Raw genomic sequence first — 16635 nt, 5'->3', positions numbered from 1 at the left:
CAACCCTGTGTGCCTTATTTATACAAGGCAAATTCAAGACTTTTTAATAAATAAGATAACTGGGGCAGGTAAGTTACATTATTCAATAATAGTGTTGTCTGCTTTATACTTTTAAGATATCATGAAACTACCCATTTTCTATCTAAAATCTCTATTTAAAGTTTTATTCTAAATAGTTACTCTTTTTAAAAAATATTCCATTTATTTATTTATTGAGCGAGGGGAAGGGAGAGAGAGAGAGAGAAACATCAATGTGTGGTTGCCTCTCACATGGCTGCTGCTGGGGACCTGGCCCACAACTCAGGCATGTGCTCTGACTGGGAATCGAACCAGCAACCCTTTGGTTCATAGCCCACACTCAGTCCTCTGAGCTACACCAGCCAGGCCCTAAATAGCTACTCTTACAGAATAAAAGGTGATTTGAATGTTCCTAGCACCCTTAGAAATGCTGATCATATATATGGTGTGGTACTAGACAGATCATTTTACTCTATATTTGGAGGCCTTTGAAGCTCTTTAGAAACTTAGTAAACATTGCATCAGTACAGAGAGAGAGAGAGTGAGAGAGAGAGAGAGAGAATGAAAAAGTGGGATTTAATGATCATCCTGGCTTTTTTGAAAGAGCGGCAAATAACTACTCTATTGTAAGCTCCATAAGGGAAGGAACAGAGTGTTTTGTTTCCCATTGTAGTCCGAGCACTGGTGATTCTTAATAAAATAACTTTGCTAACCAATGCAAATATGTAAAATTAGAGTTTTTCCTTATTGTCAGTACAGATCCTACAAGGCTTTCTTGAGGAAAAGAGGAACAAAACACAACATCTTGAGTAAGTTGAATGTTATAAGAATTAAATAAGTTTTGTATGTAAAATTACTAGTATAGTGGCTCATATATGAAAGGCTGCAGGATTTAACAAATAAAAATGTAGGATACTCAGTTAAATTTGAATTTTAGACTCTTTATCTGAAATTAAACATGCTTCTACTAAGAAAACTCATTGTTTATCTGAAATGGAACATACAGTAAACTTATTTATTGTTTTCCTGAAATTCAAATATAAACGCACATCCAGCCAACCCTAGACATGTGCTGACGTCCCCAATAAATGTTACTGGTGCTGCCACTGCTGCTGCTACCATCTCGCAACGTGAAGTTCACTCCCAACACTGCAAAAGTAAAGCGGTGAGAAATCTGTGCCTTTTCACAGACCTCTGGGCAATTAGCTTTGACCTGCCTGGGGTCTCTGCTATGAAGGGCCACCCTCACCCGACATCTCCTGTTGCTATACCTTTTGTTGTTTTGATCCTCTTCCAGTCTCTACAACATTTAGGCTTCTTCTGTGTCATAGTTTTTTGCTTTCTCCTGTCAACGGCTAACTCTAGGCATTTCTTTATTTCCTTTTATTCCCTTCTCTTTGAAGAGCACAGCTTTCCTATCCATAGTTTTAGTCATCACTTTTATGTGATTTCTATGTCATCTAAGCTCCCGTCTTGACCACCCCTTTCTTCTGCTCTGAGCCCAGCAAAAATGCCTGTGTGGTCAACACACGGGATTTCAGGCCCAAAGCATATTGAGATACAAAACTAAACAGTGTATCATGCTTCCCAAGTCCTTCTTCCAATTTCCTGAGTTTTGGGATATGATATTTTTTACTTCTCTTTCTTCTTTAACAGTCATAACTAATCAGTTTCAACTGTATTTGATTCTTTGAGTAATAGGATGGAAAAAATGCTACTTGAAGTAAACAATAACTGTAGCTACTTCTTCCTTTTAGGCTTATGTGTGAGTTTGGGGAGGGCCCATAGGGAGAGTTGGCACTATTTATTTCAAGGGTATGTTGCAACCCTTCAGGGCTGGGCAGGTCCATGGTATTCATGCAGATGAAATAATGTTCACAGAGATGTTGGGATGTCTGGCAGGCCTTTATTCAAAGGTGGACGAGCCACACACGCTGCCAGTGGTGTGTCTATGTGCCTGTCTCACATTATGGCCCTTGTTCCCCAGTGTGGCACCCATCGCGACACACGTCCCCTTGTGTGTCTCTCATCATCATCACCCTGCAGGGAGTCCCTCCCTGTCTAAGTACTAGAGGGGAACAAAGCAAGAAAATTGACATAACATAATTTTGTGTATGCAAGCCCACTTCGTGTTATGGGAACGGTTTATCGGATCCAGTCTCAAGGCTATGAGAACACTGGTAATCAGGCCCCTCCAAGACTATGGGAACACAGCTCCCCTTAGTTACCCAGACACCTGGGTGAGGAAGCCAGACTGCCTCCACTTACCCTACAAGAGAGGACATAAATATCTATGCTGTACCCTTTTATGTACAGGGTCTGGGGTATGGAGAGAAAGAAAACATGTGGACCTCAGTCTTTGGCAGTTTATATGTTACAGAAGGAGAAGACTCCGAATGGATGTGATCCAATAATGAATGTTTGGTTATGCAAATATGGGCTGAGGAGCAGGGAGAAATTAGAAATTTTCTGTAAAATAATATAAGGGAATTTGGGGGTAATAGAGACTCAAAGGAGACAGGGGTCCAAAAAAATAATAATAATGGGAAGCAGGAGTCTCCAGAGAAAGGTTCCTACTGAAGAACTGCTGAAGAACTTGCCAGAGTGTGGATGCCTGGTATTCAATTTAAGTGGCTTATTAGAGCAAGGTTTGCTAAACACAAAAACTCCTACAACTGTTTGATGTGGAGCACATATAGAAGGAGACACGATTTTGGAGACAGGAAGAAAATTTTATGTGAAAGGAAAATGGAACCAGAAGTTACCATCGTATGCAGGACCCTGGAGATTCGCAGAAACTTTGGGAATGTTATTGGATTACCTTCATAGGAAGGACTTAAACCAACTTTATGTAAATCTGTAAGGACAAGGTGACTTTAGCTGACATTTGGGTTACGTTCTTTTAATAGAATCCTTGAATCTGTTTTCCCACAGCCGCACCCCTTAGCAACTCATACCCAGGTAACCCCCCATGAGTCTTGATGAGGTCTCTAGGCCTCTATGACTTCCATCTACACTACCATTCACTCTACACATTTTCTGTCTTGGTTTTGTAAATTCCAAGTCTGAAGTTCTGTTTCAAGTTAGTTGCATGATTCTGAGTTGGGTCCCCTGGTTTCTCTCACCTCAAGACAGAGAAATTGATACAGTCAATTCCTGATTTTCAGTATTATGAAATTATGTAAATAATGTGAGGCCACAGAACAGCTACATATTGAAAGCTCTACTTTGTGCTTAGTTATGAACATGACTTTTATTCTTTATCTCCAGCAGATGGGGCCAGGGAAAGGCATTTGTCAGATTTCAAATGCTTTGTGAGGTTTCCTTAAGCCAGCTGCTTTATCCCAGGTTCTCACACAATCCTTATAATAGCCCTATTAAGTAGGAATTACAATCCCTGTTTTGCAGATGGGAAAATTGAGGCTTATAGTGTTGAATAATTTCACCAAGGTTGCATGAGCTAGTAAGTAGCAGAAACAAGGTTAGATCAGAAGTCTTTCAGACTCCAACTGCCATGCATTTTCTCTTTGGTGTGTTTTTCCCCCCAGGAGAGAAAAGAAAAATGCTTATTTCAGCTATGTTCCCTAGATATAAAAGCACTGAGCTTTTTGTGAGATTGCAGGTGAATTGATGATTAAGCATGTTAATCAGGAAAAAAATGAAGTGTAAGTATTTTAGCAAAGTTATGTGAGCAGATCAGTGAAATGCAAAGTGGCAAAAAAGTAGGGACTCGCTGTACTTACTCTCTTAGCTCATGGAATTATTGTGCAAATCAAAAGAGAATGCACAAAAAAGCACAAGGAGAAGTACAAAGCACTCTCCAAGTACAAGGTTTTATGATTTTAGTTATTACTTTTTTTTAAGATTTTATTTATTTATTTATATTTAGAGGGGAAGGGGAGAGGGAGAGAAACATCAATGTATGGTTGCCTTTCGTGCATCCCCTGCTGGTAGTTGGCCTGCAAGGAACCGGCCTGCAACCCAGGCATGTGCCCTGACTGGGAATCAAACCGTGATCCTCTGGTTCACAGGCCCGAGCTCAATCCACTGAGCTACACCAGCCAGGGCTTAGTTATTACTATTTTTGAAATTATTCTTTGGGTTCCCATTTGTGCAGTGAGTTTATTTTTTTTAATTTAAATTTTTTGCTTAATCCCTTCACCTTTTTCACCACCCCAACCTCGCACCCCTTGGCACCTGTCAATTGTATTATGATTCTGTATCTATGATTCTGTTTCCTTTATAATTGATTTCTGCAATGGCCCATCGGCTTTCCCAGGGGAAGCAGTCACCAGTTAACTTCACAGAGCTTGCAGTGGTAGGCAGGTGCAGCACACAGCAGCAGTAGCTTGGTCCCTGTAGGAACAGCTGGAACCGGGGATGAGGTTCTATGCAGAAAAATGCCATGGGAATACACATGGGCAGAATTCGACAGTTCCAAGTGGAAGGTGCACACATTAGGTTGGCAGCATACACGGTACTTTTTTTGAGGTAATTACATTTTATGGTAATAAAAGGGGAAGCAGTCACCACCAAAGTTATCCTCGTCAAAATCCTGTGGTGTATCAGCAATAGAATAAAGTTTGGACAGCTTTGGGAATAATTGGATTTTGTGCAACAGAAGCAATTTAAAATTATTAACTTTTTTCTTTGTAAAAGTAATAGACATTTATTTTTAAAAAGCAAAGAAACCATATCTATCAGGCAAATGTCCCATTTTCCAATTTTCATGTTTCCCCACAATTCCGCTATTAACGTTTGATAGGTAGTTTTCTAGCATTTTAATCTGTTCTCTCTCCTTATATATTAACATATTTTAATAGGTTACAATGCCTAAAATGAATGTATTGAAATAATGAAAATAAATGTATCTGTATTATAATTTATTATATAAGTAAATGAAAATTGGACTCACACCACAACTCTGTTCTGACATCTTCTCCCCTCACCATTGTGAACGTTCCCCTGTGTTAAGATGGGGTGGGGCGGGGAGAGTGGTAGGGAATAGGTGGGACAATGGGAGCTGAACGACAACAGCAAAAAGATGTCCAGCCCCAACTCATGGTTAAAGCAAATTTAAAAGCTAATTTACATATTTCCAGGAATTTATCCATTTTCATCCAGGTTGCCCAGGTTGTTGGCATGTAGTTGTTCTTAATATTTTTTACAGTCCTTTGTATATTTTTGGTGCCTTGTTATTTCTCCTCTTTCATGTCTGATTTTATTTATTTGGGTCCTTTTTCTTTTTTTCTTGATGAGTTTGGTTGAAAGTTTGTCAATCTTGTTTATCTTTTCAAAGAACCAGCTCTTGGGAAGAAAATGAGTGAGAGAAATGGCGATTAAAAAACAGAAGAGGTTGAACAATTGTTTATATCTCTCTGCTTCTTATTATGTGCTCAAATAGGTTTTTGTTTACCATGCGAAGTTCCTCAAAAAGAAGTGTTCGACTCTTTTTTGGATGCAGTTATCCATATTGAAAAAGCAATCTTCACGTAAAGAAGTAGAAAGAAAATGTGGGAAATTAAAAACAAGCAATTTTTTGTTTTTTATTTTTATTTTTGCTCTATAAGGCCTTTTTGCTGTATAATGCTTTCTAGCAGCAAGCATTCTATACAGATATCATTTTAGAAATGGTGTTTATTCATGTTACTGTTACTTTTAGCTCACAGTTGAACGGAAAAGCGCACTGTGAGTTTTGCTGTCTAAAAACAAACCACACTGCTGGAGAACACTTGGAATATAGTGTTTCTACAGAAAAAAATCTGACACAATTTTCTTAGAAGGAAGAGTCAGGTTCTCAGAGATGTTCTTTACAGAGTTGAATTTAGAATGTCTAAAGTTCTAAGGACTAGAGTAATGTGAAATAATTCTTACAGGAGCTTTTTACATTGGCCAACTGAAATTGTAAATTCAAATGCTTTTTTACTTTCTACTCCTGAAAATGACTTTGGAGATAAGATTAATGAGGTTTGGAATTAGCAGTGTGATATAAAAAGTGCCACTGGCCCCTTTAAATATAGCCTCCTTGGTTTGAAGTGTAGGGCTTTTTCCCCACTGTCTGCCTTCGAGAGATTTCTTTTCAAGGCACATCCTTAATACTTAACACAGCTCTCACATGGAGAAAGAGATAATGAAATGCATTCAACGAAGAGTTTTCAGACACTTAACTGAACTAGTTGGGGGTGGGATGGGAATCTGATAGGCAATCAAATCATCTGAGGCCAGGGTCAAAGTTGCTGTTGAGAGCGACCCTACACTGGACAGGAATGGGACAGGGCTAGTTTACCTGTGATGCTCAGTGTTTGCCTGCAAGAAAACTAACAGCCATGTGGCACGGGCTTCACAGGGAGCTGCCCTGGGCCGTCACTCAACTAAGCTTCTTTCAACAGGCTCCTTTGAAGATAATCTGACAATACATCTCCCTGGCTGTCATGCCACCTATTCCCTCTTGCCAAAGATGCACTCACAGAAATAGACTAGGAATTAAAAAGGGAATAAAAGAAGACTTCATCTTGTTCCATTTATTTAACTTAAATGAACTAATTTTCAAAATGGACAATTAGGCTTACCAGTAAATTTAAAAACTTGAAAAAATGTAACCATACAACCAGCTCAAAATAACAGACCAAAACCACAAGCCATGTAGCTAAAGCATGAGCAGAGGAAAGAACTTTGTCATTTCCAGTTGCATGGGAACCAGTCTCCTTTCCCCCACTCCCCCCCACAGGAAACCAAAGGACCAGGACATTACAGAACTTGAACACCAGAACCCTTTCAAAAGCAAAGGGTTGATTTTTTTTAGGAAGATCTAGTGTTGATCCCTTTTTATATAAATGGCCAACTCTAAGGTCCTCCAGTTAAAACTTGCCCACCAGTGCTTCCATATACCTGTTCCCCCATCCCTACAAAAACCTGCCTCAAACCCTGAATTGCGCATTAGCTTCCTGTTCTCCTGGGTGGCTCCATTCATAATAAAAAAGCCAATCTTTCTCCACTACAGTTTTGGGTGTTTAGTGTTTGGCTCTGTTAAACCAGGTAGACAGACTCTTTCTGTTGGGTAACAAAAGATGGCAGTATTTGGTTGTGTGTGTCCTGGAAACAGAAAGGTGGATGACAGTCCAGTTTCAGGAAAGCATCAGGTCAGTTCTCCAGTCTAGAGAACAACTAGAAAGCAGAGGGCACAAGTCCCTCTACTGTTTGAGAGATGAAGCACTTTTAACTGGTAGAAACTTTGGCTCTTGCTTCTTTTTCTCCACTCAATTAGTTGCCTTGCCTATATTGAGAAGTTGGGACTATCGACATAAAATTGTCAGGAGGCAACAATTAAGCAAAAAGAATTTATGCTTTGGGATCAAAGACTTGCAATTTCTCATACACAGATTTGGGTAGCAACCCAAATGGTGGCCCAGTAGAGAGCAAACTCAGGTTTTCGTTGTTGTGGTTTGTAAAGGAATGTTTACAGAAGTTGTTTATGAAGAGTGTTGATTGGCTGGCAGCGGCAAATTAGTCTTGGTTAAACACAAGTGGTTGTTAGGAGCCAAAGTTTGGTGATCTGACCCCAGCCTCAGAACTGAAACCTCCAGGCTGCCTATAAAACTACCAGCTCTACAGGTGAGAGCAGACACCTAGGGGTAACAGTCAGTAAACACAGGTAACTATGGTATTCACTCAGCTTTTACTAATGCAGATTCAACCCAAATCCATACTGGCAATCCTCATGACAATAGAACTCACTCAAACAATCAGCAATAATATCACATAAGAGAATGGGGGATAACACATCCGAGTCCCAAGAGTCCAGATCAGGTCCGGTCCCGGAGTCAACAGAGACATTGAGGTCTTGCAAGGCAGAGTCAGAGGGACTGAAACACTGAGGAGCTCTTTCTCCTGAGGCTGAACATCTCAAAGCAACTCTCTCCGGTGCATCCTGGTGACCTGAGGTCTTCTGCTTTTATGCTTCTTTTGGTTGCAAAGTCATGTTGATTTTCCACAATTTCTTGTCAACATGTTTTCTTAATTTGGATAAGTATATGTTATTTTCCTCAGTCCTAATAGGCACACGTTGTATGCGACAGCTCTGACAGGCACATGTTGTTTTACATCACTGAGAGGGTGGTGTTACCCTTCAGAAAAGCACCTGTTGTCTGCCACGCTGTACTGCGCATGCTGAGGGGTTTCAGGAGTTCCCAGCATCATTGCTCTACTGCGCATGCTCTAAACATGACGGCAGGCCCTGCTTTGCAGGGTGGTTCCTAACGCTATCACAAAGCAAAGGCCTGTTTACTGCAGCAAGTTGCCCGCTTTGGAATGTTTGTGGTTTAGCCCAGTTCACAGTTCAGGGTTCAGCAGCAAGGACCTGCATAAGATCCATTGCCATAATAGTTTTCTAGGTCAGTTTAAAAACCCTTCACATGTGACTCCATTTTATTTTTCCCTTTACAGGACAAAGGGGCTTGTAGATATGTTTCTCATTATAGGACTCTCAAGATTAGATACTGTAGTCTGGGAAAGCTGAACTTTTAAAGTAGAAAGAATATTTGTGGTTGATAAAAATGCCCTCCTTAATTTTTTTCTAGTTTTAAAATATAAAATAATAGAAAATAAAAATGTTTTAAAAATAAAATTACCTGCCTCTAGAAAGATGTCTTCTGGGGTGGCAGCAATTCCTTCACAGCTGCCACCAAGATTAGGTTTCAAGCAAGATGACCTCAAGGCATTTTTATTCTTTGCATTTCAATTAGGAATGTTAGAAAAGAGGACAGTGAATGTGGAAGGATCTGATTCACTTTAAAGTTTATTCTGTCTGCCTCTCCATGTGCTGCTCCATGAATTTTATTGAAAAAGCACAGAATTCATTTTGTTAATTTGGACCGATAAATAGAAATCAACTAATGCCAGACCCCCTCCTTATGTGAGAGAAATAAGCAAACAATGGAATCATTTCCAAGAAATGAGCAAGACCAAGTTTGCACACTTGGAATTTCATGAGTATTTATTTTCACAGTTTTTTTTTGTTTTAATTACATTTATTGCCATCTCAGTGATTTATGTTATACAATTTGTTCCTTTCCCTATTTATAAAGTACTAACTGCTGTGGTAAAGGGCAAAAAAAAACCCCAAAACTGCTTTCTAATCTATATTTTTACCTAAATACTATTCTAATTTATGAATAGAAAATACTATTCTAATTGATTTATTAAAAGATGAGAATTAACTCCTATGACCAAAAAATGTGGGTAATAAAAGGTCTTGCCAGTTTTGATACTTAATATTAGAATATTGTCCTATAAAAATATTTGTCATGAAGAATCTTCATATGGTTATTGGTGAGATAAATCATATTAACACTTAGGTACATGTTTTCCTACTATGAAGATAAATGCTCTAATTTAATGTCATTTATCTAATAGCAGAAATTTCCTTCTTACAACATATTGCTTATTGGTATTCATAATTATTTAAGAATTATTTCCTTAGCTCCTGCTACCTCTCAGTATTTCTTTCATTATTACTTCTACAGTTCTATAGGATGTTATATGCTGTCTTTCATTTAGATTCTCATCATCCTTGTCTTTTTGCACCTTTCTGAATTTTATTTCCTATGGATAAAATAATAGAAAGTAAAGATATTTTACCCATGGATAAGATCCTGCATTTTTAATGGCTTATATGGCAGTCCATGGCAATGACCTTTGCTTATTTCTCAGGTCTCACTTCCAGCCATTCCCTGCTAAGTAAGCACTTTATGTTCTGATACTGCTCATGTTTTCTCACGTCTATTTTACTGTTTTATGCTTTTTTAATGATAGTAGCTTCATAGATTCCTCTTCCTGCCTTTACCCTATTCTTATCTGTTTGTTCTAGTTTCTTCAACTAACTCCAAATCATTTTTTCAAATCTTAGTTCTGTAGTTTCCTTCTTCTTGAAGCCTTCCATGATTCCATGCCTCTATGTTATCATGGTAACCTCTTCATACTTCTGACACTTCCCACACATAGTAATATTTTTTTATGTGTTCACTTCTCCCAAAAACTTCCCAGGGCAGGGATCAAATCTCATTCATCGTGCATCGTGCTGCTGCTAACACGCTTGATTCACAAAGGGCGTGCAATAAATATCTATGAAATGGGACTTCAGTTTCCTCTGCTTTCTTTGGTTTCACACATTCATGTCCTGGTATTTTAGGTATTCATGTTGCAAAATAAAATTTTTAAGGAAAACTGGTTAGCTTGGGCATTTTGTTATTTTAACTCTGGGTAGTGGTTACTCAATAATTTTAGTTTCCATATTTTTACAGTATCTCTCTAAGTCACATAGACAGAGACCTTAAGATTCCTTGGGAAATGACTGAACGCCATGTGGGAAGCTCTACACATGAAAGAAGACCTGATAGTACAATAACAAGAAAAGCAATATGGCTTAGTGATCAAAGTGAAGCAGCCTTTAATTGGAATCTTTTCCTGTTGACTGCAGTGTGACTTTCAGTGAACTGTAGGCCCCCTTCACCTCATTTTGCAAATGAAGAGTCAAGCAACCCACTACACACAGCCATGTGAAAACCAGCCTAACTAAGGGACTCAAAAGCCCCCAGAAGGTACATATTTCCTTAGAAATGCTTATTAAAAATAGAATACAATAATGTTCTTTCTAGCCCTGGCTGGTGTAGCTCAGTGGACTGAGCATGGGCCTGTGAACCACACGATTGCAGTTCGATTCCCAGTCAGGGCACATGCCTGGGTTGTAGGCCAGGTCCCAGCAGGGGACACAGGAGAAGCAACCATACATTGATATATCTCTCCTTCTCACCTTTCCTTCCTCTCCAAAGATAAATAAATAATATCTTTTAAAAAATAATGTTCTTTCTATTAACACTCATTCTTATTTTAATAACTTTATTGAAATTTAATTGATATACAAATATGGCACATATTTAATGGATGTGATTTGATGAGTTCGGACATGAATATAACTCTGACACCATCACCACTATCAAGTTCATAAACATACCTATTACCTCCAAATGTTTTCTTATGCTTGTGTGTGTGTGTGCACATGGTAAGGACACTCAACATGAGATCTACCCTCTTTACAGATTTTTAGGTTTGTGATACCATATTGTTAACTACAGGTCTGTGTTGTACAGCTGATCTCTAGAACTTATTTTGTATAACTGTAACTGAATAGTCATCAAACAACAACTCTTTCCCTACTCTACTTACTCCCAACCCCTGACAACTACCATTTTATTTTCTGCTTCTTTAATTTTGACTATTTTAGATACCTCCCATAAGCATAATCATTCAGTGTTTGTCCTTTTGTAACTGACTTATTTCACCATGTTTTCCAGAAAGGTATCCTTGTTGTCCCAAATGGTAGGTGCTGCTGCTTCTTCTTCTTCTTCTTCTTTTTCCTCTTCTTCCTCTTCTATTTCTACTTCTCCTCATTCTCCTTCTCCTTCTCCTCCTTCACCTTCTTCTTTAGGTTTGTGCATGTTTTTGCAAATTATCAGATTTCATTTTTTAATCTAGTCACCTGAATGTTTGTGTTGTTTCCATATCTTGGCTGTGGGAGGCCCCATCCTGTGGAGCTCTCTTGGCCATGGCAGGTGAGGATGAGTCATCCCGGACACATTCTGTTGTTCTGGTGGGAAAGGGGGCAGCGATCCCATCTACTGGAGAATGCCCCAAGCCCTTCTCAGAAATGACTTTTATTGGGATTGTTACAGAAAGGGGTATACAGTATACATGCAAAGCTCATCAATCGATGTCTAAAGGCCATAGTCACAAGAAAACAGGTATTATCTATAGATAACAATTGAGGAAATACAGAGATCTGCCTCAGGTCAAGGTATATTAGATATGCTGACACCAGAGGGTTTTTAAGGTGTGGTTCATGAGATTAGGAGTTCACTCCCTTATGCTTTGAACTTAAACATCTGGTTTATATCAGCAGGGCTGTATGAAGCAAAGCAAGCTTCAAAGGATACAATGTGTTCTCCAGGCCTGATTTCCCACAGGAACCCTCAGTGTTAGTATCAGGTCTTGCCTGTCATCTACATCCCCGCTGTTCCGGTCAAGACTTACAGGCAAGGCCTTGCTGGAGTGGGGCTACAGTTTTTGATACCACACAAAGGGGTCCCCAACACTTGGCTATTAGAATAAAGCTGCAATGAACATATGTATGCAAATATCTCTTTGTGATTCTGATTTCAAGTCTTTTGGATATGAACTCAGATGAATCACTGGATCATATGATAGTTCTATTTTTAATTGTTTAAGGAACATCCATACTGTTTTCCATAGAGATTACACCATTTAACATTCCCAGCAATACCATTTGACATTCCCATCAATACCGTTTTTTATAAGCATTGCAGTTCCTCTTGTCTTTTTGGTAACAACCATCCTAACATGGATACGATGATATTTTGTTGTTATGATTTCCATTTCCCTGATGATTATTGATGTTAAACACCTTTTCATGTACTGCTGGCTATTTATGTCTTTTTTTGAGAAATATTTATTCAAAAGCACTTCGTTCATTTTTATCTTATTTTTGACATTGACACCTTGTCCGATGTATTGTCTACAGATGTTTTCTCCCATTCCATAGGCTGCCCTTTTCCTCTATGGATCGTGGTTTTTGCTGTGCAGAACCTTTTTGTTTTGATGTGGTTCCACCTGTCTACTTTTGGTTTTGTTACCTGTGCTTTTGGTGTTGTAGCCATGGAATCACTGCCAAGAACAATGTGGTGAAACTTTCCTCTTATGTTTCTCCTGGGAGTTTTACAGTTTCAGGACTTCTGTTTAAGTCTTAATCCATTTTGAGTTAATGTTTTGTGTACAGTATATGGTAAGGGCTTCATTTTATTGCTATGCATTTGGATATTTGGTGTTTCCATTTGTTGAACAGACTATCCTTTCCCTACTGTATATCCTTGGCACTCATATCAAACATCAGTTGACCATATGTGCATGGGTTTATTTCTGGGCTTCCATTTGGTTCTATTTGTCTATATACCTGTCTTTATGCCAATACGTTGATGGTAGAAATTAAATAAAACAAAAATAAATGGAAAGACATCCATGTTCATGGATTGAAAGACATAGTGTTAAAATGTCCAAACTACCCAAAGTAATCTACAAATTCAATGCTATTCCCATCAAAATTCAAGTGGCATTTTTTACAGAAATAGAAAAAACAATTTTAAAATTCATATGGGTTGAATGCAAAACACCCAGAGCAGCCAACGTGATCTTGGGTAAAAAGAATAAAGCTGGAAGCATCACACTTCCTGATTTCAAAATATGTCACAATGCTCCCACAATGAAAACACTATGGTACTGCATACCCATTGATGCTGAAATGTACCAGAACAAGTATAATTACTGTTCAGATGCTTTGTGAATATCACACTTGAGGAACATAAGTTAAAATAACTTGATGGAGTGTTTTCCCTAGAAACAATTTCCACTCTAGTTGACTCATTCGGCAGCTTTGCTGGGATATAATTGGGCACTGGAGCATAGAGATGAGCCCTCTGTCATCTACCTGTGAAAGTGAGGAGGGAAACTGATAGAATCCGTCAGAGAGGAGCAGCCTCCAATCCACTACTAACACACACACACACACACACACACACACACACACAACTTTATTTTGTGATTATTGAAGAACCCGACTTGCTATAGGTAGATGTGGAATTTGGTCAAGTCGTGTTTCTATCTGGGCCTGTGTGCCTTCATCTCTGCATTCAGGAGGGTGGGACTGGTGATTTTTAATCAATCAAACAGCTTTGTCTGTCTGTGGGCAGCAGACAAAGCTGAGCTCCGCAAGGACATGGCAACAAAGAGGTTTTCTGGGAACATGAGGCAGAAAACCCATGCAAGTGTGTTCCATGCCCCTTCCACCATGTGCAGGGCTGGGCGCATAGCCAGCTTTAGATAGAAACATTCAGTCTCTAGGCTGACAAAGACAACCATAGTTGTTTTTTGAAATCCCTACACAATATTCTTTCCCAATGGTTTGCCAAAATGGTCAGAAGCTGTGTTTCCCCTTTAAGGATCTGGTAGGCAGAAATAAAATTATTAGGGATGAAAGATAGCCTGAGGCACATACAACAGATTCTGTTTTTTCTTCCTTTTATTATTTTTTTGAGATACTTGACGTAGCTAACTTAATCAGTACGTAAGATCAGAACTTCAGTTCATTCAGAAGTCAGCATCCAGGATGAAGGAGTTCTCCGTGTGACTGGGCATCACTCCCATCCTCTCTGGCCTACTGTCTTCTCAAAGAAGTTGGTCTTCCCTTCCAGTGAAATGTTCTCTATTAGTCAAGTGGGTTTTCTGCTCAGAAAGCCTTGCTGAAACAAACCCAGCTCCAGCAGGAGTCTGTCCGCCACAAACTCAATGTACTGCTTCATCAAAGTAAAATCCATCCCCGTGAGCTTCCCTGGCAAGGCCTCCCTGAGGAACTGCTGTTCTATCCTGGTGGCAATGATGATTATCTCCTTCACTCTCTGCTCTGAAGGTCTGTATACCAGGTGTTTGAACATCAGGCAGGCAAAGTCACAGTGCAAGCCCTCACCTCTGCTAGTAAGTTCGTTGGAAAATGTGAGGCCAGGCATCAGCCCTTGCTTCTTGCACCAGGATATCGATGCAAAAGATCCAGAAAAGAAGATTCTTTCTACTGCAGCAAAAGCCACCACACATTCTCCACAGGTGGCCTCTTTGCCCCCGATCCAGCGCAGGACCCAGTCCGCCTTTCTCTTGACACAAGGCATCGTCTCGGTGGCGTTGAAGAGGAACTCCCTCTCCTTGGAATCTTGAGTGTAAGTGTCGATGAGAAGGCTGTACATCTCAGAATGTATGTTTTCCACGGCGATCTGGAAGCCACAGAAGCAGCAGGCTTCCGTGATCTGAACCTCTTGGCTAAACTGCGCCACCGAGTTTTCACTCTCAGTGCCATCACTCACCGCAAAGAACACCAGGACGTGCGAAATGAAGTACCTCTTCTCGGGCTTCAGGGCCTCCCAGTGCAGCAGCTCCTTGAAAAGATCCACGCCCTCCACTGTCCAAAAGCCAGCCTCGGCCTTCCTGTACATCTGCCAGATGTCATGGTGCTCAGTGGGGAAGATGACAGAGCAGAGGGGGGTCTCTCTCAGCAGCGGTTCATCCTGCGCAGTGGGGCTGCTGCCTTCGTTTTCGGCTGACCGGCTCCTGGAAGATCCTGCGGGCAGTCTTGCTGGCCAGCCTGCAGGTACCACTGAGGCTGGTGGAGTGTCCTCCTTGTCTGCCAGGCTGAGCCCCTTGAGCGGAGAGAGCTGCAGCTCCTGTGGGACCGGGAGGGTGGCAAGCGGGCAAATGGACAGAACGCTTGGCTGCGGCGGCGGGTGGTTACCCAGGTGAGGCTGCACGTGGGTCCAGAGACCAGCAGATTCTTAATTATGGTGTGCGTATTTATTATTTGCTGTCTGGTTTCCTGGGTCATGCTCTATAAGTGCTCCTGTTAATATCATTAATAATAATACTAATGATAATAAATACTAAAATTTATGGACTATGAACAAATGCCAGACTTTCTTCTGAACACCTTGTAAGAACTATCTCAGTTAATTAATGCCATAGCCTTAGGAAATAGATATTTCAGGCCTATTTTAGAGATGAGGAAACAGAAACAGAGAGGCTGAGTAATTTACACAAGGTGAACTTTCTAGTAAGTAAGATTTAGACCTAAGTCATATATCCAGAGTCAATTTATTTAATCACCATGCTATACTTTCTCCCAGAATGTCTCTATGTTAATGGGTTGGAATCACTTAGTTTTTGGTTTCCGTGCTTACTGGAAACAGTCACCAATTTTTTTGGTTCCTGAAATCTGTTATTTCTCCCATGTCTAAACTCTGGCCTTTTGATTGGTACACCTACGTGCTGCTATATGTGGGCACCTGCCAGTCCTGAGCTCTTTCTTCTTCTACTTTTCTCTCTAGTCACCAGAGGCAACTTAATTGTTTCATAATTAGGGATAAAGATAAGAATTATGCACAGGGAATCCTACAGAAAGCTAGCAAGCACATCACCTTATGAGAGTCAGAATGCACATGGGCAAGTCCCAGCTCATTTTCTACCCTTAACAAGACGGAGCGTGAGTAAGAAAGATAGCATACGTGGTCTCTCAGTTATCTGTGACTGGTGTAGCAAACTGTGTAGCTTAACACCACAGAAATTTGTCCTGTTACGCTTACAGAGGCCAGAAGTCTGAAATCAAAGTGTCGGGAGAGTTGCATTCTTGGCCTCTCCCGGATTCTGGTAGCGGTTGGCATTCCTTGGCTTGTGGCTGCATCACTTCCATTTCTGTCTCATGGTCACATTGTCTCTTTCTCTTCTTCCTTGCTTCCTCTTACAGGGACACTTGTCATTGGGTTTAGGGCTCACTCAGATATGCCAGGATAAACTCTCCTCCAAATCCTTAACTTAATCACATCTTTTGCCATATAAGGTAATTTCACTCTCTCACCATATAAGCTATATTTACAGGTTCTTAGGCTTAGTAAGTAGACTTATTTTTGGAAGGACACCACTCAACCCATATATATGGCAAGTTTGTAGTCACCCTTC

General features: G+C 40.1%; 1 pseudogene; it reads right to left on the bottom strand.

Moving 5' to 3' along the window:
* Positions 1-14229: 14229 nt before the first annotated feature.
* On the bottom strand, positions 14230-16340 carry LOC118988280 (ribonucleoside-diphosphate reductase subunit M2-like; annotated as a pseudogene).
* Between the last annotated feature and the right edge of the window lie 295 nt (positions 16341-16635).

The sequence above is a fragment of the Sturnira hondurensis genome, unplaced genomic scaffold (genome assembly GCF_014824575.4).
Source record: "Sturnira hondurensis isolate 20B ecotype Veracruz unplaced genomic scaffold, ASM1482457v3 Scaffold0006213, whole genome shotgun sequence".
Classification (NCBI taxonomy): Eukaryota; Metazoa; Chordata; class Mammalia; order Chiroptera; family Phyllostomidae; genus Sturnira; species Sturnira hondurensis.
This window is presented reverse-complemented; position numbering and strand designations above follow the sequence as displayed.